At 39.7% G+C, this 16,570-nt stretch overlaps 1 long non-coding RNA gene across 3 annotated transcripts in view; it reads right to left on the bottom strand.

Moving 5' to 3' along the window:
* Window positions 1-9,701: 9,701 nt before the first annotated feature.
* The window catches only part of LOC138719216 (uncharacterized), a 69,294-nt gene continuing 62,425 nt past the window's right edge, over window positions 9,702-16,570 (bottom strand). For all 3 annotated transcript variants that reach the window (XR_011337188.1, XR_011337187.1, XR_011337186.1), the window contains one exon: window positions 9,702-10,222. This is a non-coding gene — a long non-coding RNA (uncharacterized lncRNA). The remainder of the gene's footprint in view (window positions 10,223-16,570) is intronic.

Raw genomic sequence — 16,570 nt, 5'->3', positions numbered from 1 at the left:
GGCTGATGTCCCCCTTGGCCTGGCCCTGGCCATGGCTCTGCATGTCAGCATGCATCTGTCCCTCCTCACCACAAGTGCTTCTGTTTAGTACAGATCAGAGCGAGCTAAACATGTTCGTGTTAGCAACAGAATGAGGCTCTGGGATCCCCATGTTAAACCTGAGCACAAGTGAGGCCTGTAGTAAACCAGGGATGAGATGCATCTCACAAACATTTTTTTATGCCTTTAAAAACATTCAAAACCGAGCCAGTTGTCTAGACAACCTTTTTACTGTAGTGGAGAAGCACTTCTAGAGTACAACTCATCTGAATTAATTTATATATCTAAGAATGGGATGACTCACATATTGCAAAGCATTTATTCCTTTCCATTGAATCCATCAATGAATCCCATTCTAGATGTCAAGCAAGTGGAGCTGTATTTGCTTGGAACATGTCTTAAAAACAACCAAGTAGATTTATATAGGCTTGGAATTGATTTATTCCAGTTTCATTTGAATAGTTGGAGTTGATTCTCATTCAAACATAGCAAAAAATTAGAATTAGGTCCCCCATCTGTACTTTCATGCATACTAAAAAGAACTTTTCTTAATTGAAATTGTGCAGGCTGCAGAAACATAAGCTACGTCACTCTGAGTGCCAGACAATTCTCTTCTTTGGCCTTGGATCTTTTTGTACAGTATGCTGTGGTCTTTTTAAATATTATCTCATTGGAAAGTAGGAGGGGCTGACAAAGCTGGAATATCTGGAGGGTCACCTCAGATGGGTGGGAACTGCAGACTTCAGCACTTTCTTCAATATCTGCATTACTGCAGCTGGAGTGGGGGCTAGTTTGTCCTTAACTCCCTCTGCATTTTGCACATGAGGCTGAGCACCCGGAGAGGATTTTTGCTCTCAACACCAGCATCACAGCATGGAAGAAGGAAGCAAAGGTATATATCCAACACAGATAAGCAATCTACTACTAAAAGAGGGTGGCCATGATTCTGAGAGATGATAGATGGCTTTCAGGGATAGTTCTCCACCACAGACATTGTCTACTTCGCTACTGGCTATGGAAGAGCAGGCTTGGTAGCATGCGTATTACAAAGAGTTTGACAGTGATGCAGGCATGGGATTATCTAGTATTTCTACCTAGACATCATCCTTTCAGTTTTAACATCACTTAAAATTAAGCTGTAGTATTGACAGAGTGCCACTTTTGCAATTCTTATTTAGGACAAAGCAGAAAAGAATAAATTAAAGCTGCAATAGTGTTCTTCTTGCTAAATAAAAATGGGAGGATGTGATCTGGTTTTTACTATGTTTAGCATACCAGATGGCCAGAGGGCCTCTATCTCTGTTGGACAGTATTGATCTGAGCTTTGTATTTGTCTTGAAGAAACGTGTGTAACAGCACAACAGAATCAAAAGATTCCTGAAACAGGTTTTAAGTTAGAATCATAGAACGACAGAATAACTGGGGTTGGAAGGGGCCTATGGAGCTTGCCCACTCTAATCCCTTGCTCAAAGCAGGTCCATTGCCAACACTGTATCAGGTCACTTGGTCAGGTTTTCCCTTGCCCTCAGAGCACTTTTCTGAGACGGAGGCTTTGGCAGCCAGGATGCTTTTGCCAGCTAAAGCCATTCCTACTTCATGTACAGTTCTGGTTCTTGCAGCGCTTTCCCAGTACAAACATTTATGCAGTCTCCTAAGGAAGTGATTCAGCTAAAATATAATCTGTACCTCCAATACAAGAATAATTGTTCTAGGTGGAAAAGTTTCCCAGTCAAAATTTTTCTGCAGTCCTACTCACGACTGGGCTAGCATGGTGGAGGGAGAGCCAGACAACAACAAGCAGCCAAGAGGAGGAAGGGAAAGAAGGAGGAGAGAGCGAGGAAAATGCCTGTCTGAGCCAGAACTGCAGATTAATGAGTTCTGTGCCAAGTCTGACCTTCAGAGAAGGATTCAATTCAATTCATTCAATTCCCATTCAAGCCTCTTTGCAACTACAGTCTCCATTTCTGTACAAAGGGAAGGTGGCTGACTTCACAGAGTTTCAGATTAAAGATGAAATGCATTGTAAGTGTTGCTTATTGAGTATTTTCTCATCCACTGAACTTAGTGGGAAAACTTTACCAAATCCACAGGAACGAGGTGAATCTGTATGTCTGTAGAAAGGAGAAGCAAGCATAAGGTTGACCTAAAGTCAACTGAACACAAGTATAAATGAAATAAAATTTTCCAACTGAAATAGCCAAACTGGCTGAGCTACGGAACCTGGGTGTTTCCACCCAACCTCTTGTGGAAAGGTACTTTATTCAGAATTAGATCAAGCCTGAACAAAGCAGGAATGAACTCATCTACCTTGGCTCCAGCTTTTCCATTTTCACGGTATTTCCATATTTGCCAAAAGGATTCAAAATGTTGTTCAAAATAACTGACAAGGAGAGCAACTACTGATCAAAGTAATCTGAGTAAATTCCAGAGTAGTACTAGATAACTGCTGTTGTGCTGAAAATTCAGGTAATTGATCCTCATTGGTGCTACTGCCAATATGCAAACAGACTTGATTCATACCATCTAGCAGTAGGTACTTAATGCAGACATCGGAATTGGAAGCCAGATCACACTAATCTATCTATGTACTCCATGAAGAGTAACATACATCTCCTGAAGATAATTCATCCTGACATCTAACTTACCATTTCTGCATAAGCCCATCACGGAGGTCAAGACTTCCCTGCAAGCACTATTCAAGCCCTCTTGCTCATCACTAAACAGTGCAAGGCCAGACGCACTGCCCTGTCACTTTCAAGTCCAGTCTCAGTCTCCTATTTTTACTGGCCAGAGTTCAAAGTTAAATTTGAAAGTCAAATACATATTGAACTAAAACTTCAATTGCCAGAGAATATATTACTAAAATCAACCCAATACTGAAGCTTGAGATTACTTTTAAAACTACATAAGTAACACAGTTTTAAGGAAAATACTCATAACCATAATTTAGTATTCCTATATAGATTCAGCAGAAGCTGAGATTTCCAACTAGTCCTGACTGTCATTGTTATCCTGACTGTAACATTATACGTACCCTTATAAAGACTTCCAGTGCTACGAAATGTGGAAGTAGGAATAAGCTCCTGGCTCCTAATTGTTAAAATTCCTAACTAATTTCAGCATATGTACCACATAAATACTACAGAAAAGCTGCCTTAACAGCAAGGAGTGGCTTTAACTAAAACTCTGTACCAAATCTTTAGCCTCTGCCTACAGCTATATCACTGATTACAGGTTAAAATTGAAGGATGACTAGAACCACAGCCCACAGATCAAAGACATCTAAGTACATAATAGACACAATAGAACTGTTGTATTCAGATTGACATAAATCAAACTCTATATTGACAGTATTTCTCACAGTTAATATGAAGAGACCATGGCATTCCTTTTTAAATAGAATACAGTTTTTAAAAGAAATATGTTCCTTTCCTAAAGTATTAAGAGTAATTAATTTTCTAGGATTGATTGTAGGGACAAGACCTCTATCATTAAAAGAAGGGAAGATGTCCTAATTCTATTTCCCTCCTAAATTTCATCCTGCAAATTACTGCCTTATTCAGAAAGCCAATCTCATCCTCCTAATTATAATTTTTTCTCCACTAGTTAGGTAATGGAAATAATAACAAATGACTTAAGTAACTAATTGCAGCTAAGTAGCACAGCTTGTATTGTGGATACCAAGTATTCCATACTTCAAACACGCTCACAGAATATGAATGAGGAAAGTGCAGTCTGTCGGTACGAACTCCAGAAGCGGAAGAAGTTACGTTCACTGAGTGAAATGCGGCCAATAAAAAAAAATTTGGGATTAATATGAAATGCAATTAATGTGTCATCATTCAGGAGCTTTGTGCTCTGGTACATTATTTTCAAGATGTTACATGAGCAGTTTTCTGCCTTTTTATCATGCTACAAGAAGATTTTACAAGTGGGTAGTTAAAGAGGACTTTGCAAGACCCGCAAGTAGAATATGTCTGTTTGACTTACTCTAAATGCATGCAAAGTGAAAGACCAGACTGACAGCTGATTACATTGCTTTTAAACATGTCCCCGAGCATCATGTACAGTCTGCACAGTGACTTTTAAGTGTCACGTGATTATTATGCAGCAACAAGCCAATCTTTGGTTCATGCTAGCTTGAGGTTTTCAAAGGACATAATATATTTTCATGTTACCAAACCTGACTGCAAAGAAATATTTAATAAAAACTCCAATTAGAAGCAATCCTGAATATGAAAATGCTAAACATATTATTACACTTTGAAATCATAGAATGGTTTTTATTGGAAGGGACCTTAAAGACCCATACCCACACGTTAGTACATTTAGCTTAGGAATTAGAAGGCTTTGGCAGATAATTACTCAGACTACAGCAGGGCAGCAACAAATGGAAAGTAACTTCCGTTGTACTCCCTAGATAGCAGATTATTTGTAACAGTTCGTGTATACAAGGACAGAAGGATACCAAACCTCTGCCTTTGCAGTGCACTATTAAAATACCCCTGTATGCTGATAACCAGAAGTACAGTTGCTATATTAGAGCAGGATTAAGGAGGGAGGAAGAAAGATTAGTTGCAACTTCTGGTAAGAAGAAATGGTCGGAAGTTCAGACACTCAACTCTCGTTTGTGACACCTCACTCCAATTCCTTGCCATGCCTCAACTAACCCATGTAGCACCACGAGATCCGCTGATAGTCTTTGTGCCTTCTCTGTAGGCAAGAGAGAAGTGCTGAGGTGCTATGAGTATAGCCAGATGTGCAGTGGAGGAGATTTAACAGCTGGTTTCCTCAGGATGTAATGTTCCTGCTTCCTTGCCTGTATCCCCATTCCAAACAACACAGCTTCATCTCCTCTGTTCTGTAATTTCTGATGCTCTGTCTGTATCATAAAGCCATTTAAACTTACTAAGCAGCAAAAAGCTATAGTTTTGTTTTGGTGTTATTTCAGTGCTGCCAAGTTGAGTCAGGTCACTGTACAGTTAGATGAGTCACAGAGACAGAGAGGAACAGAGCAGGGGAGAGCAGCAGAATCTCCCCACTTTAACATGAGTAATTCACTAGACTTGGAGCTATAGCATGTAACTCCCGTTGACTGTTAGGCACCTTAGCTAGTAGTGCACAGGTATAGAGAAAAGCTGCAACCATTTATCGCAGGGAGTGGAGATAAAGGCCTGATCCAGCATAGATGCCACAGCTCCAAGAGATTCCAAGAGATTGACAGAGAGGTCAGAAACAGTATAATGGAGCTAGAGCTTGATATTACTTTTTTTGAAAAAGAGACTAAGGCTGTAGTAGCCCAAAAAATATTGGCAGGAAAGTTTACCTCTAGCTAAGCAGAATACATTCTCTTCCCCCCTTAACAGAGAAGTTATTAAGTCTTAGTTTCAATTAACTGCACAGTGCTACCCAGCAAGATTTGATACTGATACACAGTTTACTTGCAAATAATGCCATTTCTTAGTCTATTTTTCTTTCATAACATGCTTCAAGGATAGCCAGTGCATTTGAATAAGGTGGCACCAGGTGGCCATCTGCAGCAAGACAAAGATTTGGGTTTGTGCAGCAGAACCTTGGAAAGATGTTATTTGTTGACTGAATGTCCTTTCATCCAGTGGGACCCAACAGAATATCCTGGGGCACACTAAGAATTGTTGTCAGCTTTGGACTAGTGTTCTGCCAAATTATAACCACTATGTTACAATAATTGTGTAGCAATTGTGTGACTTGGTGTGCTTGTCCCTCTTCCAGAATGGCAGCACATATTGCTCTTACACCTTACTGCTGTGAAAGCTAAGGCTGCCACCATTTGTTGCTTCCTAAACTTGAGGCACACCATGCACCTTGCCTGGAGTAGGCTGAAAATATATTCCTGATTACCACTGACTCCATCCATAAGAGGGCAGTGATATGCATCTACAAGACATTCACCATTCCCCCTCTTCCCCGAGTCTTGGGATGAGACCTGGGTAAATACAGTTAAAAGCATGCGCACTTCTGTAGAAAACAGCAGGGATGGGCATGAGCCTGTTGGCATCACCCCTGCACACCTTTCACTTGCCAGCCTGAGTGACTAAGCCTTCATTTAAAACAGGATGCCTTGGGAACCGCTGTCAGCATACATATGGAGCACAGCCTGTGCTCATGACTCCTGCTCTACAGCCAGGTGCCCTAATTGTTCTGCTACCAGGTCTCCATGGACTGACATAAATACATTATTCATGGCTGGCTATAGCTGTTGGAAGCTGTGAACCAGGTTTATTAAACAGATAAATACACCACCTTGAAGAAGATTGTATACTTTACCTTCCCTGGTAAGGTACCTTACAGGATACCTTCCCTGCAGTATTTATCCCCAACTGTGGTGGTGAATTACCTTGCACGAAGAACTCAATCAGATCATAAAACCTGTAAATATTCCTAGCCAGTGTGATTAACAGAGGAAGGGAGTTGCAACTGCTTATATCTGCTAAACACATTTTGCCAGATGTTCAGAAAGAAAGGTGATTACATTTTGTTTTTTCATTTAAAAAAGATAAATAAGAATATCATCTGCCAAGTTTCAAGAGGAGCTCAACCAGCCTTTCATTCTCAGGAGAATTCCAAAATACCAGTATTCAAAGGATGGGGAGCACACCTAGCAATACAACTTGGCAAGCTCCCAGTACACTAGAAGTGCAATAAATAAAAGATCATAACAATAAAGCTGTCTTGCATGTAAATAACAGTTCTCCTTGATGTTTAAATTTAGTAAGCGCTATTTCCCACTGTACAACAGTTTTGATCTGCCTATGATAAGGTCAAATCATTAAGTGTTGTTCTGATGATCATAACATAATGGTGCAAGGAATGAGACATGAAAACTAGGTAAGGAGAATTTAGGAGAGTGAATGAAATAAAGATATACTCCTGGGAAATTAAACCAAGAGAAAGTGAATGCCTCCATGATATTTCATAAAAGACTTCAAGCAATTTATTAACTGTTTAAAAATTTATATAGAAAGGATAATCACTTGATTTTAGGCAGCTCCCAAGCAAACAATTCTCATGACATCCAGCAGAGAGGGAGAGATTCCTTCACTGGCTGATCAGGACTCTCAACTCAGGTGTTTTCAGTTACCTTGTCCAGACATCTCACTTCACACTACCTACAAAGGAAGCCTAGGGTCCCTGACTTGCTGATGCGATGGTTGAGGCCACAGGATTCAACAGCCAGGCTGGCTAAGATGTTGTGAATGCCTGTGTTAAGTATCTAACGTTTGGGAAATGTGCCTTCCCTCCCCTATCCAATACTGCATTAATCTGACAGTCTTTATATTTTTCATACATTATTTCTGAAATTAAAGGTTTTGAAATTAACTCAGCTGTTTCTCTTTATGGTTGTTTTGTTGTTGTTGTTTTCTGAAGACCAATGTCACTTGCAAATACCCACTGCAGAAAACAGCCTGGTAATATGAGAGGCAGGATGAAATACATCTTTTAAAGGTAGTTATATTTTTCTCTAACATAGAGGCCAACAGGATCTTAGGCTTTCACTGTCTCGTATTAGGCAGCTTAAGAAACTTCAGACACTTTCCAGAGAAAGGAAGACAAAATGGGATGTCATTTTTTTTAAGAGCAATGTGTTTAGCTCATCATTTTTCAGAAAGTTTTAGCTTGGTTATAGAACTTCTTATAGAAACTTCTTTTTATGTTTGCTTCCAAAGCTTTCATTTGGTTGCCTTAGCTAGCATATTAAAAAAAAAAAAAATCCTGGTGGACACAGGCCAGGCTAGTCTTATTCTATTGAGACTGGCTGGTCTGAAGTGTCCTAGGCTTCCTATTCCACTGGGGCTGAACACACAGCTCTAACCTATGTCTCTCACCCTATCACAAACAGCACTATCTAAAACCCAGAAGCACATTCCTGTAATCTTTTTAAGTGTATGAAACCAACTGCATAGAATAATATCCAGTTTTGCAGCTTGAACTACCACACACAGCTAAAGAAACAAAATGTGCTGCCACGGGATAAGTGGAGTAAAATAGGAAAGAAGAAAACTGGAGAGGTCTAGAGGGCCAGGGTGGACAGCGTGTTGCATGAGGGCAATAACTGTGCAGCGTTCCTCCTTCTGCTTTGCAGCTGGGTTAGGTTCCTCTCTCAATTTATACAGATTCCCTTTCCAGAGTACTGTACTTCCCCTTATTGGTGGCAATACTGAAATCCAGCAAAACAAAGCAGATGCTCAGGTAATGGCCTAAGTAGGCAACCGTGTAGAGGCACCAAGGGTTGTTATGCTCTTTAGAGCAGGGACAGATGGCAACACAGGACTGATCAGAAACACAAGCCATTATATTCCCTTCTGAGCTCTACTCACTTTGGCTGGTTTATAGTTCATTCCCATCCAAATCAGCTACTTTTTCTGTATGTCACCTTTTGACAGGTGTCACCTAAAGCCAGACAGCATTACTCCTATCTCTTTCACTCTTCATGTCCTTTCACTTACCATTCATGCAGTATTCACTGATTATCCATAAAAGTGTGGTCTGAAAAAAAGCATTCAATTTGATCCTTTTTTTCCAGCTCTGTGCCATTCCTGTTCTGCTAATAATTGCTCCGAGGAAAAATATTCAGCAGAATGGATTTCATATAGTATATAGCCTGCAGAAGCTGCTGTGTTTCAAAGAGAAAGTGTATTTTCCACTGCAGCCAAGACTGTTATGCCTGATCTCAGGTAAAAAACCCAAGAGTTTTCATCACCAGCTTACCACTTAGCTATAGTTATTGCAGGAAACACTAGGTGGTTTTTTAGGTTTTCAGTCAATACCAGTTTGATAAATACATTATCTGTTATTACATATAAACACAGTCAATGTAGATGTTCTGGAATTTAAAGTTATTTTCTAGGACCTTTTTTCTCTTTCTCCCAGGACATCCATTTTTTTAATGTCTTTTTGGACTAGGTAACCAATGGGTCCCAATATTAGGAATCTTTTTTCTCTATTCTATGTTTTCTATATTGTATCCAAATCAAAATAAAAAAAAGGTCCTATAAGCCTGAAATCCTACACTGGCACCAAACTGAAACTGAAGTAGAAAGCTTTTTAAAAAGCCTCTCAAATGTTGCTTTAAGATAGAAGCATGACTACAATGTTTTTCTTGGCATACCTTGTTGCCTTTGAAATACTCAGACCACTCTTCTTTATATGTTCTTGTTTTCCTTGTATTTTATTTTAATATGATGCATCCCTTGGGAATGCACGGTGAGTCCCTTTTCAGAGGGCTGCTCTGTCACCTAACTGCGGCATCTCTCCAATGCAGTGTATATTTTTGTTAAGTGTTTATTTAAGTGAGGTTCAGAGATTTTTGCAGACCTAAGTAAGCATCATGGACTTTGACACCAGGTATAATATCTACTGACAACCCCCAAAAATATTAAAAATCACATGTTTTCTTTCAGGGGAGCCAGGTAAGTCAGTCGTGGGTCTGTTCAGGTAATGAAAAAACCTTCTTGACACAGCCTCACTAAATTCAATACTTAACCTTTACATTACAAGCTGTTCAGAAATATTCCAAGACTCTGTTCTAACAGAATTCTGCAAAAAAAAGCAATTTCGCCAGCTGGGTTGACTAGAGTTGTAGGAACATGGAGAAAAAGATGGAAAGGAGAAAATTGGTTTACAAAGATGGATATATTTGATCAGAAGACTGTGACAACGTGACTTATATAATACAACCTAAAAATGCTTTCCCCTGTATTTCCCAGTCTCATAACTTTTCGGCCAGTATCAGTATTCTTTGGAGAGTCAAATCATGAATTTTACAGTGATTAGGATGTTTGTACTAAAAAGAACAAATAGTCTACAGATGGTGAGCAATTCATTGGTCTAATACAGCTGTAATGATTATTTCAAGGCTTTCTAAGAATTAATTTTGTTCATGGATATTTTCCAAAAGGAGAAAAAAAGGAGCACTATACGTTGTTTGGAACAAATAGTTATATTAGTTTTCACAGATCCTTTCAGTTGCTGATACGGCTGAGAAACTAAAAATTTTCCAATGTCCCAAAAAGATTCCAAATGCACTGGCAGAATCTTAAAGCCTTGTCAGGAAAGCTCCAAAATGTTTGATGGATGTGACCATCATATCGCTTATCCAGCTTGCTGGTAGCTGATGTTCAAACTCCACACCATTCAAGGATATCTTGAACAGAAAAAAAAAGAAAGAAAGAAAGAAAAATAATTATTTTGGGAATATTTCAAATTATTCAGTTACCTTTTTCTTCCTTCTGTGCTTGATCCAAATATAGCACAGACCACTATAATGCAAAAATATATTCTTAGGTTTGCTTTGATTCAGACTTCTTGGAAGATTTCTCATTGCACATTTCCCAAGCCTAATCTACATTTCTGTTCTTTTTTTCTTCTTCTTCTCCAAATAAACTGAAATTAATATTTAATGTTGCTATTCATGAAGATAACAGATCCCAGGGCCATATGATACAGCAGGAAAACAGAAAAACTGCCTTTCTTCCTGCATAAGCAATACATATATTATGTTAAATTTGGAAGAGAGAAAGCAAACCTTCCAGGTTCGTAGCACCCTAATTCCCTCATTGCTTGCGGATGAAATGAGATGATTGGTGGTGGTAGGAGGTCAGAGAAGAAGAGTGGGTTTCAAATTACATACACTTGGAAATTCATTGCAAAAATTAAGCCTAATAGGTACAGCTGCTTCATAGACATGGAGATATTTCAAATGGCCAGCACTGCCCTTGACAGCAGGTGGTGTTTTGGATAAACAGCAACAGGAAATAGCTAGCAAGAGGCAAAAGAAACACACTTGGCAAAACTGTGATGGAATTTGATCAAAATGTTTTCCAGACAGCTCAGCTTGTAAGAGACATGCACATCATTTCAGCCCAAAAGCAATCTCCGGCCAGGGAAAAATCCCGAAGGCAATGCACAACAGTGATACTTGGTTAAAAGGGCCAGTGCTACTATAATAATTACTTGTATGGTGCATATCAAGCACTGTTTAGTTTTAACAACTGACTTTGAAGACCCAATGTTAGACTTCGAAGTGAAAAAGCTGGAAAGAATGAAAAAAAGGAGGAAGGAATGTCCCACAGCACCACTCTTTCCAATAGAGAATCCTCCTGGGAGCACTCTAGCCTGGGTCCTGCCATCCCCCTCACCACATTATACCAGAGAGTCAGCACCACAAACAGGCAAAGCCAAGTTACAGCTGCTGTGAGAACTAATCTTGAATGGAAACATGTCTAAGACCTGTATTTAATTTTCAGTGTTACTTTCAGTGTTGTACCCTTATTCCTAAGGAATTCAGAAGTGTGGGACCCTTGATACTTGCGTGAAAGGTCACTCACAGAGAGAGACAGGATGAGGAAAATTAGGCAACAGCTTCATCATGCAGGTGCAGCAGGATTATCCATCTCCAAAGAAAAGCTTTTCAGAAAACAAAGCTTTCTCAGGCCAGCCTCAGACTTTTGGATGAGTTCCCACTGGAACTAGCCCCAGCACAAAGCTCCCTATCTTCTGTTCTGAATGTGAGTCATGTAAATGCATACAGAACTGTGTACAGATAATTTAATAACTATTTTAAAAGACACAGAAAATAAGAAAAGCCCAAAAGTCACCTTTAGAAAGTACAGAGAGATAAAACTGTATGTAGCAGATGACAACCCCATCACTTAATGCACTCCTGGAAGACTTTCAACCCTGTGACGTGCAGCACCTAAAAACCTAAACAAAACTTACATAACGTTGCATTACATTGACATAGTTGGTGCTGGCTGCAATTCATATAAACATATCCATGGAAAAATAACATCTCATCCACATGTACAATATTTACCAAATAAGAAGAAGTATCACAGTGCTTGACAATTATCATAACATGCACTTCATAAAGTGTAGCTATGAAAAACAATATCCAGTGTTTCTTAACAGGAAATAGCTAATGTGGGTTGATGTGATTTTTATTCGACTGTCTTCTGCCTTGCAAGGTAACAATCCTACACCACGGATACTACACAACACAATTCCATGGTGCCCTGCCCCAGTCTAGGATTGGTAGCTCTCCATATTTTCATTTTGATGCAACAACAGAGCATATTTCACATTGTCCTAATTCTTACTTTGCTCTGTGTAAAGCTGTATTGGCAGCATGTAAATCTCAGTCTCTCCAAGAGAAACTCCAATTAACATTTAAGCTATGAAGATTATTTTTAAGTGAGTTATGGTGTGGCTTTCAGCCTGCTAAGCAAAAATTTAAAATATTGAATCTTCATGTTAAATATTACAAAATGGAAAGTGGAGATCACCAGCAGCCTGATGTGTAAACATATTTCAGTATTTTTGTTCCTGACAACCATGACAACTGTCAGTAAACTTGTACATTTGCACACCACCTTGGAAAAAGGTATAAACAAAAGGCATCTTTTGGCTCAGAACTTAGAAGCATAGCTTCCACTATATACTTAGGGTCTGCATACCTTAAAAAAAGAGCTCTGCATCAGATCCTAGTGAGTTCAACATCTACCTGGTGAGCAAGAGTTGAGCACAGCATTCTCTTCTTTTCATCTTTTAATTTGTATGATGCAAGAAAATACATTAAACACTTCCAGACAGCTTGATCTGAGTGGATAAAAGAAAAGCACTTGAAGGAGCTTCCACTATTACAACAGACTCACCATGAAATAATTTTATTTCCTCAGCCCTCGATTGCTCATATTCAGTCAAGGTGGATATGCTTCTGGCACTTGTGCTACATCAGCAATCAGCTCAGAGAATTCTCTCAAGCCATGTCTATGCTGCGTGAACCAACAGTGTTTAGCAAAGGTCAGGTGTACCTGGCATGTCTTGTCTTGACCTGGGGCGTATCAAAACTAGAGCCACTTGTTGGCATCCAGCTTGTGAGGAAAGAGGAGTGTACAGATTGCTTTCTCAACTCTTTTTTCTCTATAAACTCTCTATTCTATGAGAAGAATATCTAGGCAGGCAGGGCATCACAACACAGTCCAGTAGGTGCTCCCATTTAGACTTTTCAAGAAACTTTAAAAGAAGATTCACCCTTCATAACAGAGCTTATCCACAATCTCACACATCTTTAAAGGAATTATCACTCTACAAAGTTACAGGCAAAAACACAATGAACTTTTTGCCCAGATGCCGACTTTTTGCCACCTCAGCTGCAGCCAGGACTCCCTCCTGCCTATCTCTTTTGTGCCAGTGTTCCCTGGGAAACTCTCCATGTTGTCCAGGCTCAGAGCAGAGTTCCCTTAGGATGCAATCACATGGACATCACAGCGTGTGCTGTGATGACTACATACACACACACAGAAATTAAGAAGACCATAAAAACTGCACACAGACACTAGAGAAAGAGATCTTCTCTGCTGTTTCAAGCAAAAATATGTGGATGCTATCTCAAAAGCTGCTGGGCGTCAACCCAGGCCTATATCAAGCCAAACATTTTGGTCCAGGTCATATGATAAAATTATGGTACCCTAACAAGTTATAGCCTGTCAGATTAATCATGCCAGGCACGCTCTCGGACTACCCCAAATACAAGGTAACACAGCTCACTTAAATATCTTTCGCGGAGGCTTAAGCTAAGTCACATCACCTTACGACTGCAGTGGGCTAAGCTCACACACCTGGACAAGTACCAACAGTTAGCAAAGCACTTCTGAGCTTTACTAGCAGAGGCAGAGGTGGAGAGAGGTTCTCTTGGAAAGCCTGTGGGTTTTATCTAAATTCACTATTCTGCATTCCATAAAAATCAGAACTGTATTTGCTCAAGTCAAGAATCAACTGTACACACTGCTGCTCTTATTGAGGAATGTGTTCAGCAAGCTTAACTATTAGCAGCACTATCTTGGCAGCTTCTAATTCTGTAAAACCTGTTACCAGCTGTTGTGTTGGATGTGCACTATAAAGTGACCAGGTACTTATAATAGTAATATTTTTACCAAACAGTTAACAAACTCACCTACATAAATATACAGTCTGCTGTTCCTACAGTGTAGCAAAGTTCCTACCTTCAGCCTAGGAAAGCTCTGTCACATGCCTTAAGTATAAGCTTTGGTTTACTTCAGAGGGGCAAAAGTCATACTCGTACCACTTTGCAGGCTGAATTTACGATCTTGCATGGATGTGGTTGCAATGATTCAAATTCCAGTGCAGATACACATGGTCAGATTGATCTCATTCCTGAGGTAGATGTATGAAAGTTACATGTCTAATTCTGAATTGTACAGCACTGTGCCATCAGTGGAGAGGGACTGACACCTCCAGGATGATTTCTCTGATTTGTCTTAGATATTTTGCATACACATACTGGAGGTACTACTTCTTCAATTGACTAAAAGGAAGACCAGGACATCTAAATAATTTATATGTGTCTAAATTTAGAAAGATGGGCCCCATCTATAGCATCAAAGAGTCTTACACAGGGAGAGTTTATTTTTCTTCTCAGATCAGAGTAAGGCATGTTGATATAAGTATTCCCATGTAAGTATACTGCATCCCACTGGGATCTGGGCTGGTTAAAAGTACACTGCTCTGAAAAAAATGCCCAGCACAAAAAAATTCTGTGGTATCTTAAAGTGCCTGTAGCTCGCCTCTGCCACTGGAGAAAGAGGCAAATACTGTACCCAGGACTTTCCAAATCCCAGTCTTGAATAATTTATTATTTGAAAGAAAGAATTTCCATGACCTACAGTAACTCAGTCAACAGACATAGCTTGCACATATTAAAACTTCTCCTGCATGTTACAAAAAACGAAAAGTAAAAATCCCCACATTCTTTCACTGTGGCAGCTCCCTAGATGCAGATCCTTTTCCTCACTTTCTCCACATTACTACATTTTTTTGGGAACCTTCAGTCTTTTCTACAAGCACTTTACCTTATCACAGAGCCTTTAACCTTTTTATCAAATTCTGTGAAGGCAGGAAGTGTAGATGGCTTTCCTTACTAGCTCAGAGGAAACAGTGATGTAGTTAAAAAATACTAAGTTAACAGCTAGAGTCTGCTCTTCACCTATTATAGCTGGACTGGTCATTACATCTGGGCTTCCCTAGGAATTTACTTACGTTTCCACTACAGTGAAATGATGTGGTCAGGGTTGTTCATCCTGCGATTGTGGAAGTCTTATGGTTGAAGTCCCCTAAGGTATTGCTACCACCCAGATCATATTTGTGGACCAGGTTGGCCTTTTCAGCCCGCAGTGAAACCCCTGCCACTGCTGCATTGCTGTGACTGTACACAAGGTAGCTGGATAGTTGCTCCCTGAGGTGTGGATACCTGCAACACACCTCTGGACACATTCTATACACACCCCCTTTTTCAGCATACACTTCTGTAGTGCTCTTGACAGTTTCAAGTCCTTCTCTTTCCCCATGAAGAATGATCACATACTCCTAACTACCTCTAAGCTGAGGAAATCCTGTGCAGGAAGTCTACCTCCTTTCCTCCCTAGTTGTCTAGGGGCTATTTATTTTGTGACGAGGTACCCTGTGAATTTCTCTTGTTGTTCTACCAGGGTTTTTTTTCCACCAGGAGTCCTTTGTTCCTCCTTCTCTTACAGAGGCTTCTCATTCCCATTCCTGCCCCAGGATAATCATCTCTGAACCCTCTATCTGGGGCAGATCCAGATCCTGCCTCTCCTCTTGAGCAGATTCCCTGCTAACATTTCAGCACAGTGAGTAATCTCCACAAAAGCACAAACTGACCAGAGAACGAACAGACATTGTGCACTTCTGTGTTTCTCAAGGCCAGTGACCCTCCGGCTACCCCTTGATTTTTATCTCATTTGTCAGGAACCTGGAAGAAAGAAGAACAGGTGATTTTCAATTGCTAAATAGAAAAGCAGATTGTTTCCAATGCGATAAGGGGTCTGGTTCTTTCTCTTCTCTGTGCCGTCTCCAGACTACTCTACAAAGGCTGCAATGACCAGCCTGTGTCTTAGATGTTGCCTCAGAGTCCTACAGGTCTTTCAGTTCTCTAATCCGATGCCATCTGAAGTTAAGCACAGCTCAAAACACAATCAGAAGTTGCATATTGAAAGTGTTAAAGCCAGTTGAAAAAAAGCTTAGTAAAGATCAGCTTCTGTCGTCTGTCTTACTGTACCCTCTGTTCCATTGCCTGCTCCAGAAACAAAATGCCTCATTTTATTGACATTTCTGAGATGCTTTATCCACCATAACTTAATATTTTCTTAGCACATAACTTTGTGAGTTATGATATATCTATCTTTTCATCCTAGTGGATTGATTTTTCACATTTTGATTAGTCTAAAGAGAAAGATGGAGTACTCCAGTTATACAGATACATGGTTGCCACATAGATATATTGAATTTAACTAAGATTTCTTCCAAGCAATCTATATTTCTTTCATGGAAAAATAACAAATACAAGAAGCATCAAGATATTTGTATCACCACAAAAAAACTCAAATCCATACTTGTAAGAAGAAGGGCAGAATTCATCTTTTCAAAATCAGGAATTTAAAATTCAGATGCCAAAGTG

Source organism: Phaenicophaeus curvirostris, chromosome 1, assembly GCF_032191515.1.
Source record: "Phaenicophaeus curvirostris isolate KB17595 chromosome 1, BPBGC_Pcur_1.0, whole genome shotgun sequence".
NCBI lineage: Eukaryota > Metazoa > Chordata > Aves > Cuculiformes > Cuculidae > Phaenicophaeus > Phaenicophaeus curvirostris.
The sequence above is the reverse complement of the archived record's forward strand: the minus strand, read 5'-3'. Positions and strand labels throughout refer to the sequence as shown.